General features: G+C 41.5%; 1 long non-coding RNA gene across 3 annotated transcripts in view; it reads left to right on the top strand.

Moving 5' to 3' along the window:
• Positions 1-17143, top strand: part of LOC142656192 (uncharacterized) — an 81322-nt gene extending 64179 nt beyond the window's left edge. For 2 of the 3 annotated variants that reach the window (XR_012849614.1, XR_012849612.1), the window contains 2 exons: positions 12472-12555; positions 15237-15356. This is a non-coding gene — a long non-coding RNA (uncharacterized LOC142656192). Of the gene's footprint in view, positions 1-12471; positions 12556-15236; positions 15357-16033 lie in introns of those variants that run through there. The other variant, XR_012849613.1, reaches the window with a different exon arrangement.
• Positions 17144-17343: the final 200 nt, after the last annotated feature.

Consider the following 17343-nt stretch of genomic DNA (forward strand, 5'->3'; position numbering starts at 1 on the left):
AAACGTATTAAACAATTACTCCAAGTCCTGATTCAGTTGCGAACCCTCTATGACTGGGTGTACTACAAAGATACCAATCTGGAATCAGCGTTTAAACATTGGTGTAACAGTGGTTTAGACCCTCGAACACACCGGAGCCCGCGATAACCGCACCAAAAACTCCTAATGCTCAGGTACACAACAATGCCACTGTCCCCTACGCTAAAATTCCTCACTTGAAGCCAACCCTACGCGTTTCTATTCTTATCATCAGGGGTCTGTAGCTTGGTCACTCTGGCCAGGATGCCAGCGATATTACTTAAACAGCAGATATTCTGCTGTACACCACGGAAGCATGCTCGCATAGATATCAGCGGCATGCTTCACTACGGGACTCTGAGTTATTATAACACATAACTCCTCCCCCAGGCCTCGGCGGCGCACTCCGAACCAGCCAATCACACTCACCCACCAGATCCGTGACGCCTGACCATGTGACTCCCGGCTGTCATCTGACATACCCGGAAGCAACATAGACAATCATCAGACGAACGCGCAGGCACAATGGAGGCTGTAGGAACACCTCATTGCCGCACAGGAGCTCATTGTAATCGAGGATGGAGTATAACAATAATAATAAGTTTGGATAAATATTGCGCATCAGCTCAAAACCGCAACTGGACTACCATCGATAAAGCACCATCCCTGTAGATACATATTGTATGAATGATTGAGCGATACAATGTCTACCACGCTTTGGAATTTTGAATCACTTACTGAAAAGAAGAACCATGCCTCTTAACATTAAATGGCATAATGCAAGCTGCTGTACAAGGACTTGGCACAGCGGCCATATATCTGCCTAGAAAACCCTCATGATATACAAATGATAAGGATGCATATTTAGATAAAACAGGCATAATTTGTCTGCTCGTTTAACCCTTCAGGCTGTACACATTCCAATCTATAGATCCATTGGGCTTCTTTACGCAGAATAAGGTTGTCCCAATCCCCTCCCCGCTTAGGAGGACGTATTAGTTCAATTGCCGGAAATTTTAAACATTCTGCTCTACCCTGATGTTTAGCATGTACATGTTTGGATATAGGAGTATCTCTCGAGTTAACAACATCACCAACATGTTCTCTAATCCGGCGCCGAAACTGCCGCACCGTTTTACCCACATAATTCAGGGGGCATGGACATGTTATTAAGTAGACCACTCCTGCTGTTTTACAATTCACGAAGTCTTGAATATCATACTCCACCTTTGTAGTAACACTTTTGAATTTTTTCCCACTCTGGATAAAATCACAAGCTTTGCAACTGCCACATCTATGTGTGCCCGGTACCTGCCTGTCCAGCCAAGTTCCTTTTTGTGTAATGGGGTCAAAGCAACTCTGCATCACCCTGTCCCTAATGTTTTTACCTCTACGGAACGTTACTGAGGGCCATTTTGTGATCTGATCCGCCAAGTCCACATCAGCACTTAGGATACGCCAGTACCTTTTTAAAATTTGCATGATTTCAGATTGTTTGGAGTCATAAGTACCTATGAGTCTCGTGATTCTTTCCTCTTTTCGTTGTCTCGGGACAAGAAGACTCTGCCTATCTGAATCTCTCGCTCCCTCATAGGCCTTTCTGATTACCCCCTTAGGGAAGCCTCTATCCTTCAAACTATTTGTGAGGTCCTGCGCCTGTATCTCAAAATCATCCATCGAGCTACAGTTCCGGCGTACTCTCATAAACTGGCCTCTAGGGATCCCTCGTTTAAGGGGATAAGGGTGGCAACTATTCCATTGAAGGAAGCTGTTGGTCGCTGTTTCCTTACGATGTACTTTAGTACGTATTGTGCCATCCTTAGTTTTGATGCTCTTGAGATCTAAAAAAGATAATTCCTGATCACTGATTTCACAAGTAAACCTTAGCCCTAGATCGTTTACATTGAGGGCTGCCACAAAGGTATTGAATTCCTCCACTGTTGAATTCCAAAACAGCAACACGTCATCAATATATCTAATCCAGATCCCTATTGATGAAGTCCATTTAGCAAATCTGTCCCCGAATACTACTGTCTCTTCCCACCAACCAAGAAATAAATTTGCAAAGGTGGGAGCAGTGGGACTCCCCATTGCTGTACCACGTTGCTGGTGAAAAATGCGGTCTTCAAAGATAAATACATTTCTTTCTAACACAAAATGTAGCAATTGCAAAACAAGCTGGTTATGAGCCCCATATTGAGTACCTCTTATATGTGTATAAGTATCCTGCACTTCTTTGCCGAGGCAGTCAATTTACGCGTCAAACAGCTGTCAAACGACGACGCGTAGATGACAGGTCGTCTGCACAGTACGTCGGCAAACCCATTCAAATGAATGGGCAGATGTTTGCCGATGTATTGTAGCCCTATTTTCAGGCCTAAAACGAGGCCTAATACGCCTCGTTTACATCTGAAAATAGGTTGTGTGAACCCAGCCTTAAAGAGGCTCTGTCACCAGATTTTGCAACCCCTATCTGCTATTGCAGCAGATAGGCACTGCAATGTAGATTACAGTAACGTTTTTATTTTTAAAAAAACGAGCATTTTTGGCCAAGTTATGACCATTTTTGTAGTTATGCAAATGAGGCTTGCAAAAGTCCAAGTGGGTGTGTTTAAAAGTAAAAGTCCAAGTGGGCGTGTATTAGGTGCGTACATCGGGGCGTTTTTAATACTTTTACTAGCTGGGCGCTCTGAAGAGAAGTATCATCCACTTCTCTTCAGAACGCCCAGCTTCTGACAGTGCAGATCTGTGACGTCGATCTTACCTGCAAACGCTGATGCTGCTGCAGAATCAACTGTAGCCTCTGGTGCCGATGTGGCCGACACGATGCAGGACCTGTGAGTGACATCACAGATCTGCACTGTCAGAAGCTGGGCGTTCTGAAGAGAAGTGGATGATACTTCTCTTCAGAGCGCCCAGCTAGTAAAAGTATTAAAAACGCCCCGATGTACGCACCTAATACACGCCCACTTGGACTTTTACTTTTAAACACACCCACTTGGACTTTTGCAAGCCTCATTTGCATAACTACAAAAATGGTCATAACTTGGCCAAAAATGCTTGTTTTTTAAAAATAAAAACGTTACTGTAATCTACATTGCAGCGCCGATCAGCTGCAATAGCAGATAGGGGTTGCAAAATCTGGTGACAGAGCCTCTTTAAGCGACTAGGTGCGACCATATTTTTTATGCTGCACCCTTTTCTGTAAGTAAAGCCTGGTTTAGCAGGTAGGATAGACAGGGTCGCTACGTAGAATGTGTACAGAGGCGCTATAGAATAAGCCTTTGTGCAGCGCCGCCTCCCTGCCCCCTTTTCCCCCTCTATATACACTATGGACTAGAGTGTACAGAGCGGAGAGAGGATACAGGGAGTCGGCATCAGACCTGCACTTCTTCTCAAAGTCATTGTGCGCCATTAGGCCCTGTTCACACAGTTTTTTTTCACACTGATTTTGTGTCGGAATCAGCGTAAAAAAATGTCTGAAAGTAGGCTGTTTTTTCTGCGGCGGCTTTTAGCCGCTCGCGGGAAAAATAAGCGGCATGTTCTTTCTTACCGTCGTTCCGCCTCTGACCCCCCACTGAAATCAATGGGAAGCAGAAAAAGAGTTTCTCGCAGTTTCTTTCCCCCCACAGCGGAAAACGCGGCAAGAATGTGCAAGCAGGTCAAAATGTGCCTTAAGAAATTCCGTAAGAAATTTTGAGGCAGAGTTTTTCTGCCTGCAAAATCCTCCGTATAAACAGGAGCTAACAGCTCGTGCGCCCGCTGTAAAGAAACTGCAGGTTATTATAGCTCTAAGGGCATGTTCACACACACTGTTTTCAGACGTAATTCGGGCGTTTTACGCCTCGAATTACGCCTAAAAAAACAGCTCCATTACGTCTACAAACATCTGCCCATTGCTTTCAATGGGTTTTACGATGTTCTGTTCCCATGATGTTATTTTACGCGTCGCTGTCAAAATACGGCACGTAAAAAGACGCCCGCGAAAAAGAAGTGCATGTCACTTCTTAGGACGTTTTTGGAGCCGTTTTTCATTGACTCCATTGAAAAACAGCTCCAATAACGGCCGTAAAATACGTTGCGAAAAACGCGAGTTGCTACAAAAACGTCTGAAAATCAGGAGCTGTTTTCGCCTTGAAACAGCTCCGTACTTTCAGACGTTTTTGGTCATTGCGTGTGAACATACCCTAAGGGTATGGTCACACGCCAACGTCAATTACGCCTGAAATTACGGAGCTGTTTTTAGGCGAAAACTGCTCCTGAATTTCAGACGTAATTGCTCGTACTCGCGTTTTTCGCGGCGTCCATTACGGACGTAATTGGAGCTTTTTTTCAATGGAGTCAATGAAAAACGGCTCCAATTACGTCCCAACAAGTGACATGCACTTCTTTGACGCGGGCGTCTTTTTACGTAAAAAAAAAGCCCGTCTGCACAGAACATCGTAAGACCCATTGAATTCAATGGGCAGCCGGTTTGGAGCCGTATTTTCGGACATAATTCGAGGCGTAAAACGCCCGAATTACGTCCGTAAATAGGGCGTGTGAACATACCCTAAGCGTAATAATATAATGTACAGCTCCCACAAACACCCCAGTAGGTTATCAGATACATGTATGTATAATCTAGGCAGTACAAGGACCTGGGGTTTTTCTGATTGGCTGGCTGTTTAGGTGCATGATGGGAACTATGGGCAGATTGAATATTGCATACAGTACTGGCAGACATCACACACAGTAAGACGGCCCCCAGCAACTGGCCAGAATCCGGAAATGTGAGAAAATAGATGTAGACTGTTGCACAAAAACTGCAAAAAAAGCACTTTGAAGTGAAAAAAATGGCTAGGATTAATGTAATCACATAATAGCAGGTCAATTTTTTTTTGTTGTTAATCTTTAGTTACGCTTTAAAGGTCGCGAACGCATTTACAACATTTTGCACTGCTCTAAAACATCTAAAATAGGAAACATTTTAAGCAAGACTATTTGCAAACTTCATTTCTTACCGTTTTGTGGATACAGCTCCTATGCAGATCTGTGTGTCTCCATGGTTACAGATTCTAAGCACATTTTGTGTAGTCTGAGCCTGCAGTCCTGTGTTAGGGTATGTTCACACGGCAGCCTCCGTTACAGCTGAAATTACGGAGCTGTTTTCCCTTGAAAACAGCTCCGGAATTTCAGACGTATTGGCATGTGCAGACGTTTTTCGCTGCGTCCATTACGGAAGTAATTGGAGCTGTTTTTCCATGGAGTCAATGGAAAACGGCTCCAATTACGTCTCAAGAAGTGACAGGCACTCCTTTGACGCGGGCGTCTTTTTTAAAAACGAGCCGTATTTTCGGACGTAATTCGAGGCTAAAACGCCCGAATTACGTCCGTAAATAGTGTGTGTGAACCCAGCTTTAGGCTATGTTCACACGTAGAGTCAAAAACGTCTCGAAATACGGAGCTGTTTTCAAGGGAAAACAGCCCCTGATTTTCAGACGTTTTTTGAGCAACTCGCGTTTTTCGCAGCGTTTTTCGCAGCGTTTTTGTGGCGGTTTTTACGGCCATTTTTGGAAATGTTTTCATTGGAGTCTATGAGAAAACGTTCCAAGAAGTGTCCTGCACTTCTTTTGACGAGGCTGTAATTTTACGAGCCGTCTTTTGACAGCGACGCGTAAAATGACAGGTCGTCGGCACAGAACATCGTAAAGCCCATTGAAAGTAATGGGCAGATGTGTGCCAACGTATTGGAGCCATTTTTTCAGACGTAATTCGAGGCGTAAAACGTCTCCATTACGTCTGAAAATAGGTCGTGTGAACCCAGCCTTAGGCTGGGTTCACACAAGCACATTAACGTCCGTAATGGACGGACGTATTTCGGCCAGAAGTCCCGGACCGAACTCAGTGCAGGGAGCCGGGCTCCTAGTATCATAGTTATGTACGATGCTAGGAGTCCCTGCCTCCCTGCAGGACAACTGTCCCGTACTGTAATCATGTTTTCAGTACGGGACAGTAGTTCCACGGAGAGGCAGGGACTCCTAGCGTCGTACATAACTATGATGCTAGGAGCAACAAAAAGAAAGATGCCTCCAGCTCACCTTTTGTATGGACTTTTGTTTTGTGGTCCTTGCGCACGGGTCTTCGTGACGGCACACGATTAGTTTATTGTATAAAGGAGAAATGGTAGATCCAGCGCTGTTGTAATTAAAAATAAACTTTTTCCAAGTTTTAATTATATCTGTTTAAAATAGGATCGATAGAAAATTGATGATGGTGTCTTGCAATGCCAAGAGTATGGATATAGGGTAGATAGCCTACGCGTTTCGAACGCTGCCTGCGTTCTTATTCATGGCTTGTGAGTGTGATTACTGACAGCAAATGCTGAGTTTATGATGCTAGGAACCCGGCTCCCTGCACTGAGTTCGGTCCGGGACTTCCGGCCGAAATACGGCCGTCCATTACGGACGTTAATGTGCTCGTGTGAACCCAGCCTAACTCCCTTCCATCTGCCTCCTCTTCTACTGACTGTAGGTAAACCAAGAAGATGAGATCAGACTACACATAGGGGTTTGTTTGTTTGTTTGTTTGTTTGTTTGTTTGTTTGTTTGTTTGTTTGTAGCCTGTATACATAAAATGGTAGTTTTTTTTTTTTTTTCAAATCAGAATATTTGCTAAAATTGTTTTATTTTTCTTTTAAAATGCAAAATTGTACATAAAACTTTGATGTGAACGGCCACGATTTAACACAAATTTTTAAGGTCCAACTATCTGTGCTGATTACTTTCTTAACCTTTTCCTGCTGATGTATTCTAAATCATAGTAAATGTATAGGGCAGGGATGAGCCTGTCCCTTTTATAAGCCCCACCCACTTTTTAAAGTTATGTCTTAAGAATAGAAAAGTCGCTAAATTTTGGTGCAAATAGTAAGTTTTTGCACGAAAATCTACTTTTTTTTTTACACCAAAACAAGAGGGCTTCAGAAATGTCCCCCATAAAATTTAAATTAGACAATTTTGACTGCTTGTAGTTACCACTAGGGGGAGCTTATGAGCTTATTGCTTACTACTGTAGTTTATTATTCAATGCAAAAACTATATTCTTGTTCAATGGACAGTATACAACAATCTCCCCATGAAGCAAAAATTTTATCATATACCTATGCAGGGGTTTGGGTTTTGTAAAACCCTTTTACCTAGCATTATACTGCACTGAAAATCCACAATGTCTGAACATAGGCACATGGACTCCTTGTGGGTACAGGCTCTGTGCATACAGCTCTGCCATGTCTTTGAGGCCGTCAAGATGTATTGCCAAGCCACATAAGGCTGGGTTCACACGTGGCGGAATTTCACTTAAATTCCGCTGCGGACACTCCGCAGCGTTAATCCGCAGCGGAGCCGTTTGTCCATTGACTTACACTTTAATTTAGCAGTGTTCGTTTAGACGAGGCGTAAAATTCCGCTGCGGAGCATAGGCTGCGGAGCGGAATTTGGTGTCCGCAGCATGCTCTGTCTGTTGCGGAGCAGTGGCGGACTCATGGCGGAATTTCTCCATTGACTTCAATGGAGATTCTAATTTCCGCAATGAAGTCCGCAGCTGTCATGCACATGTTATGTGTGCTGCGGATCCGTCTTGCTTTTTTAACTTGACATTTCTTCATTCTGGCTGGACCTATGTATTTCTAGGTCTACAGCCAGACTGAGGAAGTCAATGGGGCTCCCGTAATGACGGGAGCGTTGCTAGGAGACGTCAGTAAATAGTCACTGTCCAGTGTGCTGAAAGAGTTAAGCGATCGGCAGTAACTGTTTCTGCACCCGGGACAGTGACTACCGATCCCAATATACATGTATCTGTAAAAAAAAATGAAGTTCATACTTACCGAGAACTCCCTGCTTCTGTCTCCAGTCCGGCCTCCCAGGATGACGTTTCAGTCTAAGTGACGGCTGCAGCCAATCACAGGCTAATAACAGGCTGCAGCGGTCACATGGACTGCCGCGTCATCCAGGGAGATCGGGCTGGATGCCGAAGGAGGGACGCGTCACCAAGACAACGGGCGGTAAGTATGAATTTCTTTGACTTTCACAAGGGAAAGTGCTGTCCCTTCTCTCTATCCTGCACTGATAGGGAGAACGGAAGTACTTTTACCGCAGTCCGCAGCAGCTAGTCCGCATCAATTTACTGCACATTTTGTGCAGATCCGCAGCAGAATCTGCAACGCAGATTCTGTGCAGCATTGATGCGGACAGTTGCGGAGGAAATCCGCCACGTGTGGTCATGCCCTAAGTGGTCATTCATTTTTCCCAAAAACAGACGGAATGAAAAAATAATTGATTAAAATTTTTAAAAACTTGAGAAAATGACGACTCAGGGATTTATATTTACGGGAAAATTCTTTAATTTTTGAACATATTCGTGCCCGGTATTAGTTTATTTTCATACATTTCCAGACAGCAAAAATAATCCTGATAATTTTCTTGCCCTACTTGTCAGAAGTGATAACATTTTCCGGATTGTTTTGAATATTACTGTGTATGCAAAAGTATTTTCATGTCCAATTACTTGATCCTTATTTAAATGAAGTTCTAGAGGATAATGAATGTATTTTGTACAATGTTTTTCTCATCCTGCAGGCGATATGGATATGAGAATGAAGAATGAGGTTAATGCTCTTCTCATAACTACCTTGCTTCAATATTGTTATTTTTCCAAAAAGTTCAATGTCCGGGAATCTAAAAAACAATTATTTTTAGTTGTTAATACAGATTCAATAATGCATTCTGCAGAGCCATGTGCTGCGCATGGAGGCTGTACGACTTCTTGGTGTGCTGTTGTGTAGGCTCCACCGGGTGCCTTATGTACGGAGCTATTTTCCCCTACAAGCAATGATTCTAGGGGAGAAGGCCTTTCTACATATGGAGTCTAATGGACCACGCCACAATGGTCTCCTTATGAAATCGGAGGCATATGGAGGTACAGTAGAGATGTCATGCGCCTCTTTGGAAGCACTGTAACCGCTCTGCATACAACAGAACATTAATGTGGCCATACATATGAGCCTAGGGCTTGTCCACACACAACGGAATTGCTGCAGAAAATTTCTGCAGAAATTCCGTTGAAAGTAGCAGACTTTCCGCTGCCGATAAAACACACCATTTCTTTCGGTTTTCACTGCAGAAAATGATGCGGATTTCACGGCGTTTTTCTCAATGCTGGGATATGGGGACATCTCCTTGGAAAAACTCAGCAATTCTATCCACTTTACGTAGCAGGAATTTACATACTGCGGTCTAAAAAATATGCACCGCAGGTCAATTTGTGGTCGGAATTTTTACGCAGCGTGTAGATGAGAATTGTTAAATCTCATCCACTTTGCTGCTACTGTATTCTGCTGCGTTGTTTCTATCCGCAATTGGTGCTTTCCAATCAGGCCGGGAGAAGCCATAATTAGCAGATGGCACTTTTTTTTGAACAGGGGTTTTATGGCGTTATTCAACAGGTTTATTAGCCCTTGTTATAACATATTGCAACTAGCATCGTGTAGATAGTATTTTTTAGGCTTCGCTCACATCTGTGTCGGGAGTCCATTCCTGGGTTCCGTCATAGCTTTCCGTGAGGGGAACCCATGAAAGGAATGCAAACTGAAACAAATGGAAACCATAGGTTGCCGCATCACCATTAAATTTCAATGGTGACGGATCGGGTGCAAATGGTTTCCGTTTGTCACCGTTGTGTAAGGCTTCCGGCGTTTGACAGAATGAATAGCGCAGTCAACTACGGTATTGATTCCGTCAAAACGACGGAACCCTTACACAACGGTGACAAACGGAAACCATTTGCACCCGATCCGTCACCATTGAAATCAGTGGTGATCCCAAACAGAAACCTATGGTTTGCGTTTGTTTCAGTTTGGATTCCATTCATGGGTTCCCCTGACGGAAAGCTACGGCGGAACCCATGAACGGAGCCCTGACGTAGATGTGAACCAAGTTTTAAAGGGGGTTTTTCTGGTGAAAGATTCCAAAGTAACTAATAATAAATATACTTTAGTTATAATAATAATGATGATAATTTCAAAAAACAACAATTTGGCTCGGCATCGTGGCTTCTGATTATAATGGAGCCTTGACAGCTATGCTAGAGCCATCAATCAACAGATACCAACGAATCCTGACAGCACTTATTGACTTTTGTCCGAGTTCTGGTATTTTTGTTTTTGTAAAACATGCGGATATTGTGGTGGATTTGATGCTGACAAAATATGCCAGGTGTGAATCCAACCTCAGTGCTGTTGACTGCAATATTCTTGCCATCAAAAATACCAGAAAGCCAATGAACCATCAGTAATAATATGAATAACTACAATAACAAATAATAATAATAAAAATAATAACTTAACCCTTTAGTGAACAGTCTATTTTGGGCCTTACTGACCAAGTGATTTTTTTTTTTCAGTTTTTCATCGCCAACATTACATAGGCCATAGCCTTGTTTTTTTTTGTTGGACAAGTTGAATTTTTTTTAATGCCACCATTTTGGGCTACATATAATTTATTAATTAACTTCTAAAAGCTTCTTTTTTGGGAAGTAATGAAAATAAAAACAGAAATTCTGCCACTCTTTCTTTGCGTCTTAAATTTACACCGTTTACCGGGTGGTATAAATAACATAACTTTATTCTGCCGGTAGTTACAATTACGGTGATACCAAATTTATATATATTTTTTATGTTTTAATACTTTTGCACAAAGTTTTTGTGTCACCATATTCTAAGAACCATAACATTTTTATTATTTCACCGATGCAGCTGTATGTTAGCAATTTTTTTGTGGGATGACTTGTCGTTTTTATTGGTGTCATTTTGGGTTACATACGACTTTTAGATCACTTTTTATTGTGTTTTTTGGAAGGCAGGATGAACAGAAAACAACAATTTTGTCTTTTTTTTTTTTTTTTTACCGTGATCATCATGTGGATAAATAACGTAATATTTTATAGTTTGGGTCATTATAGACTTGTGTGTTCATTTTCATTTATATTTTTTCATATTCTGTTGGCAGACCTGGGAGCCTTTGTTAGGCCCCCACTTACGTGCAAACTACACAATTGCGTTGCTACAGTGCCGATGAAGTGACAGAGGGAGGAAGCCACGGTCTCTATTGACCACGGCATCTAAGAGTTAAAAGGGCTGGGATCAGGGGTAACTCCGAGCTTGGCTGTTAGAGCAGAAACCCAGCTGTCATTAGACAGCCCAAACACGCTCTACCAGGTATGGCGCCGGGGCATAAGTACCCTCAATCACTGGCAATACACCTTTTCACTTTTCACTGTGCTGTCATAAGTGCAGCAGGGCATGGAGCTAGGGCAGTTTGCCTAAAGACAGCCGGGCTCCTGCTCAAACGGCTGGGATCAGAGTCAATAGTAGTATTGACAATAATAATAATTAACTAGTTATAATGATAATAATATTAGAAGTGTAAAAATAATGATAATAATAGTAATATATTAAGAGTAGTAATAATAATTAAATACAGCAATAATAGTAGTAATAATAAATAATTAATAGTAATAATAATAAAAACATCGTTAAAATTGTAATAATAATAAATAATAATAATTAATAGTAAAAATAAATAGTAATAATAATAATAAATAATAATCCATCAGTAAAATAATAATAAATCACTTATTTAATTTATTTCTGCTAAAATAACTCCCAATTTTTTTGAGCTTTTTAGCAGTAATACTGGAAATAACTCAGTCTCGGGAACCTCGGTTTTTAAAAAGAACAGCATGGATAGAACGAGAAGATCAATTGCTTATAGCTATTAAAGAAAAGTTTCCTCAAGTAATTATTGCAGTGTGATATATAAAACATATGAGACACAAGGGGCAGGTAACTTGTGAGAAGAATATAATAACTTAGCTGCTCTCACATACGGAATGGATTCGCTCTCACACACATTCAATTACATCTTGTTGCGTTCTGCCCTTTATCACTGATAACAATGTATCCAGCAGAAAAAAAAATCCTGCTGACCCCCAGACTATTCAGGCCTCCATTACATTATCCCTGTAATCCTGTGCCTCACGCAAGGATTCACATATATCTGTCTGACACCACAGATAACATTATGGCCATTAATTATTAAAGATTCTGACAGCAAGTAAGCAGAGAGTACAAAAAGGTCTGAAGTTTCTGCAAGTAGAAGCCGAGAAAACATAACCATCCAGAGTCCTCACATAAAACAGTATTTATTTTTTTATTTTCTTATTTTGCTGAAATTATTTGCAGTATTGCTGTTTATTATGTAGCTAAAAAGAAAAAGTCCATAATAAATTAGAATTTTTTACATTTCTATTTTTTTTATTTTTTAATAAAATATGGGGTTGGACATAAATTTCAGAATTATTCTCGAATTAGTATTAATATTATTTGTGTCTGGCCTTGTGAAATTTCACATTATCTTCCAGATCTGTGTTGTAAAGAAAAAAATTACTATTAGGTGGAAAGGAAATTTAAAACTGGCTGAGACGGCCCCAGCAGATGATCCTCGGGTGAGCACAGAATCTGACTTTATAGAGTGTTTTTTCCCTTTTTTGGCATTAATGCACAAACATATGAATCCTTATTACTAACATGGCCTTTGTGCACTGACAATAACAAAGTATACAGAATAATAAAAGTGCACGCAGAGGCATAACTAGGGGCCGGTGGGACAAAAGTCAGGAGGGTGCCAAAAAAACTACTCTTCCTTGGCCAGGGAATTTAAAGGGGTTTTCCCATAATCTATCATTATTTATCACCTATCCACAGGATAGGTGATAAATATCTGATCCGTAGAGGTCCGACAGCTGGGACCCCGACCGATCACGAGAACAGGCTTACCCTGCCGAACCTGGGAGCCCCATAGTAATCTAGCGGTACGGAACATGCTCAACGATAGCTTCATTCATTTCTTTGGGGCTGCCGAGTGCTATGTTTGGCAGCTCAATAGAAATGAATGGGGCCGTGGCCGAGCACGCGCACTGCCGCTCCAGTCCTATGGGGCTCCCTGGAACTGCAAGGCAAGCCCGTTCTCGTGATCCTTGGAGGTCCCTGTGGATAGGTGATAAATATTGATTATGGGAAAACATCTTTAAAGACAAGACTAGGGCAACAAACTGTATCTTTACCCTAGGTGGAAAGAAGCCTTACTATGTGCCCTTCTTATGTATAGTTGTACAATGGGCCCTTAAAATTATTTCTACTGGTGATTATCGTTGTCCATATTTTAAAATGAGGTGACTAGAAATGTACCAGGTCTTATCTGATTGACTGCTGTGGTCAATGGACCTTATGTATGGCAGCAACGTCGTGAAAAGTCCACTGAGCATACAATATACCCCACATGTGTTCAACTGAATGACTATACAGTTTCTGACATTGATTATTTTTTTTTTTTAAATAAATATAAAATTATATATATATATATACACACACATACATACATATATATATATATATATATATATATATATATATACATACTGTGTATATAGGGGGATTGACTTAGTTTTTAAATCGATTTTAGTGAACTGTTTAGGACAGTTAAAGGCAAATGTATACTGAGGTATACCAGCCAAATATGTGCCAAAAGGACACATTTGGCATATGTTTGGCTAACGATAGTCACCAAACATTGTGTGAGCCTTGCCTAACATCTCTAATAGGATCTGTAATGGTGATCACATTGGTCTTGTCAAGCTTTCCCAGAAACAAATAGGACTGGCTTTAGGGATGTGCAACCAGTAAGGTCGCACACGGTGCATCACCTGTCACTACTAAAGTGGGCATCGCTGGCCTTGGTGGTGTGGGCATCCAGAGCTTGCACCGATACCACACCCAATAACAAACTTGATTGCAAACCTATGGAAAGGTTAGAAGTAGCCCATCAGAGTACCAGAGGATCCTTGCTTGGATCCAGGCTCTGACACAATAATGGGTTCCAATGGTTCAGCAGGAGACAACACCCTTTGAAGCGAATCATCTAGACTGGGGTCTATATCTAGAATAGATCTCATTGATGAAACATCCTGTTTGCACAATGATAACATCACTAACAAGTGTACAATGCAGTTAAAAGTAAATGTGCACATGCTCAGCATAGGTGGAGAGTGATCCCTTAATGCCCTATTACACAGGCCATTGACCGGGCAAACGAGCGTTGAGAGAACGCTCGTTCCTGATCATTGCCCTGTGTAAACAGGAAAATGATCACCAGATAAACGAGCAAACGCTCTTTCATCAGCTGATCGTATAGTTTTTGCAGCCTAAAATATTATCGTTATCGGCAGCACATCTCCCTGAAACGCGCTGCCGACATGACAGTAATGTATGGGGACAAGCGATCGTCCCCATACATAGCTCCGTGTGACAGGAGCAAATGAGCGCCAATCGACGAGCGGTCTTGTTGATCAGCGCTCGTTGACACGGTCCATGTCGGGCCGGGTAATAGGACCCTTCGAACAATTTCCTCTCGGCGCCCAAGAAAAATCAGCCACTAGCAGATGCACCGGGTGCAGCTATAATCCCTAGTTTATTGATTTATGCAAATGTCTGGCAGTGTTCCTGGGCAACTTATGGTAGTGTTATTTGGGCATCTTATAACATTGTCATTCGGGCACTGTATGATTATATGATTTAGGTCTTATATGGCAGACCATAAAGGCGTTGATAGAAGGTACATACTGCACAGGGTATTAATAAATCTTAGGCCGGCCCTGGCAACAGATATCAATGTTAACTACAAATCAGAGTTTTTCTTTTATTAAATTACTGTAAATAACTGGTATTTTTATAAGATTTTATACGTGAATAAAGAGACAATATAGATGACGGAGGGAAACAGGTCCAAATTCTGAAAGGAAAAAAGACGGTTTGCATAACCTTCTGCTATATCACGCTGCTTAGAAATAATAAACCTCCTTTAAGACGGCTCTGGGATCCAGACAATGAGAACGTTATGACGAGCAAATGCTCTGTTTATGCTCAGAATTCGCAAGGTGCGAACGATCGTGTTTATGTGTAAATATAAACAAACAATGAGCCGGGGATTGTGTTAATGTCTTTGTTTATGCTCTGAATTTCATATCTGTGGGGAATGATAATGTTTAGTTTATGTTTCAATGTGTAAAAGTGATTAATTTTCCTGACAAGTCTTTGCAAATTAGATTCTCATTTTCTTAAAAAAATTAAGACACCTTGGAAAGGACAAAGCAGCAGAAGAAGAAGTTTCTGTCTTCTCGATAAGTAACATAACTTGTACACCAGCTATGACTGGCACGAGACCCTCGTCGTCACGAGACCCTCCTCTTTAGTAAGAATGCTGATTTTTATTAATAGAAGTTTTTTTCAATGAGTTTACGTTTGTCTTGTTCTCTTTCCTGTGATTTATGTTTAACTGCTATCCAAATATGAATCAAGTAAGCCAAAAGTAATATAAAGTTATAGTGTGGCCCTGTTTAATAAGATGGTGAATATGCAGTTCGTATATGGCCTAAATTTGTCAAGATGATGGTTAATCCAGTACATTTCGGACCCCGATTTATTAAGATCATCATTTCAGGGGACGAACAAGAAAAGCCAGAGCGAAAGATAAGAAGGCAAGGAGAAAAAAATGGATAGGAGGAAGGGAGATTCAAAGAAATACATATGTTAATTGAGCATATCCACAGAATGCAATACATAGCTGATATTTAGGGTTCCTACATCTAGGACCTCCAACTACAGGGAGAACGGAGGTCCCATGACCCTTGTTCTGCCAGAAGAGGTGGCCAGCAGTGACCACAGACTGAATGGAGAAATGGTCGCTCTGCTCTTTCTATAACGCCCATTGACAAATGACTACTTCCTTGTTCAGTTTGGGTATCGATGCAGACTCCTTGTATTGCAGAACAAGGGTTCAGGGACCCTCATTTTACAGATAGACGGAGATCCAATAATTGAGATGGCTTAACCAGTTTGTGTATTCTGATGCAGTACATTCCTCTCCAGGAAAGGAAAAGAAAAGGAAAAGGAAAAAGGAAAAAAATGAAAAGAAAAATGAAAGAAAAGAAAGAAAAAAAGGAAAGAAAGATGCATGCTCGCGGTCGATGACCACCGACATGTCTGACTTGCGTACAGCCGCGACCGCAGGACACTCTCTAGGGAGGGAGACGCCGGCATGAAGAGACACCTGCACACGCAGCTGCAACTCCCCATGGATTCCTGTAGTGTGCGTACGCGCTCCTTCCTGGCTTTTAAGGGCCAGCACATGCACCAGTACTAGCTCCCTAGCCAATCCCTATACACCCTGGACTTTAAAAAGGGCTCTGCCCTTCCTTTTTGCCCGAGCATTGTTGTGTCTGCTCATATTTTTTATTGAAAATAGTCCCTTAGTTGTATCCTGTATCCTGTGCTCCCATATCCTGTATCTAGTAATTGTGTTTGTTCCAGTGCGAAGTCAAGTGTGATCTGTGCCAAGTGTCTGCCATGCCGAGCAACTGCCGTGCCGAGATTCTGCCAAATCATCTATCCAGGTACTCTTTTCCTAGAGACTGTTATTGACTGTTTGGCAAGCTACTACTCTGCTACGGCGGAGCGGACTAGTGGGTCCACATACCCCCTAGTCTTGACAATAGATAGGTGAGAGATAGTGTTTCCCTGCAGAACGCTCCAACATCTACCTAAAGCTTTTAATTATTTTTATATTTCCAACCTGTCTACATGATATATATTTTATAGAAACGCGTAAGAGCATCAATTCATAATTTGCAATAAAAATGTCAATATGATTGAACGTTATTGCAATGTAGAAGTTTAAATACATGCATGTTATAATTAACATCTCTAATATTAACACTCGGAATCCATTGACTCTGCCTTGTGGCGTTCTGTCAATAACCCAGTTTAAGATTAATAAAGGTCCCTGAAAAATTGAAATTCTTGACAAAACTGTCATCCTTGTAATGAAGAAGAATTTGCTGCATCTTCTCAATGTGAAAGGAAAGCTGTAATCATTCCTGTAAAAAGTGTAAGCTAAACCAACCTAGAAGTTTCGCTCTGGTTGAAAATATAAATATGATATATATATATATATATTACTATATCCCCGCTACTGTATTCAGGACCAAGCGTTACATGAAATATATTCTACACAAAGGCATACATAACAGAGACAGACCTGTTGCTTTGGGGCCCTTATGAGAGAGGGGTCCCAGCCCTGGATGGTCCCATTCCCTTTTCTTTTATGTAGCAGGAGACCATGCAGGATTCCCCTTAATAAAATAACTGCATTGTCAACAAGGGGATAAGGAATTTAACCA

The sequence above is a fragment of the Rhinoderma darwinii genome, chromosome 6 (assembly GCF_050947455.1).
Source record: "Rhinoderma darwinii isolate aRhiDar2 chromosome 6, aRhiDar2.hap1, whole genome shotgun sequence".
Taxonomy (NCBI): Eukaryota; Metazoa; Chordata; class Amphibia; order Anura; family Rhinodermatidae; genus Rhinoderma; species Rhinoderma darwinii.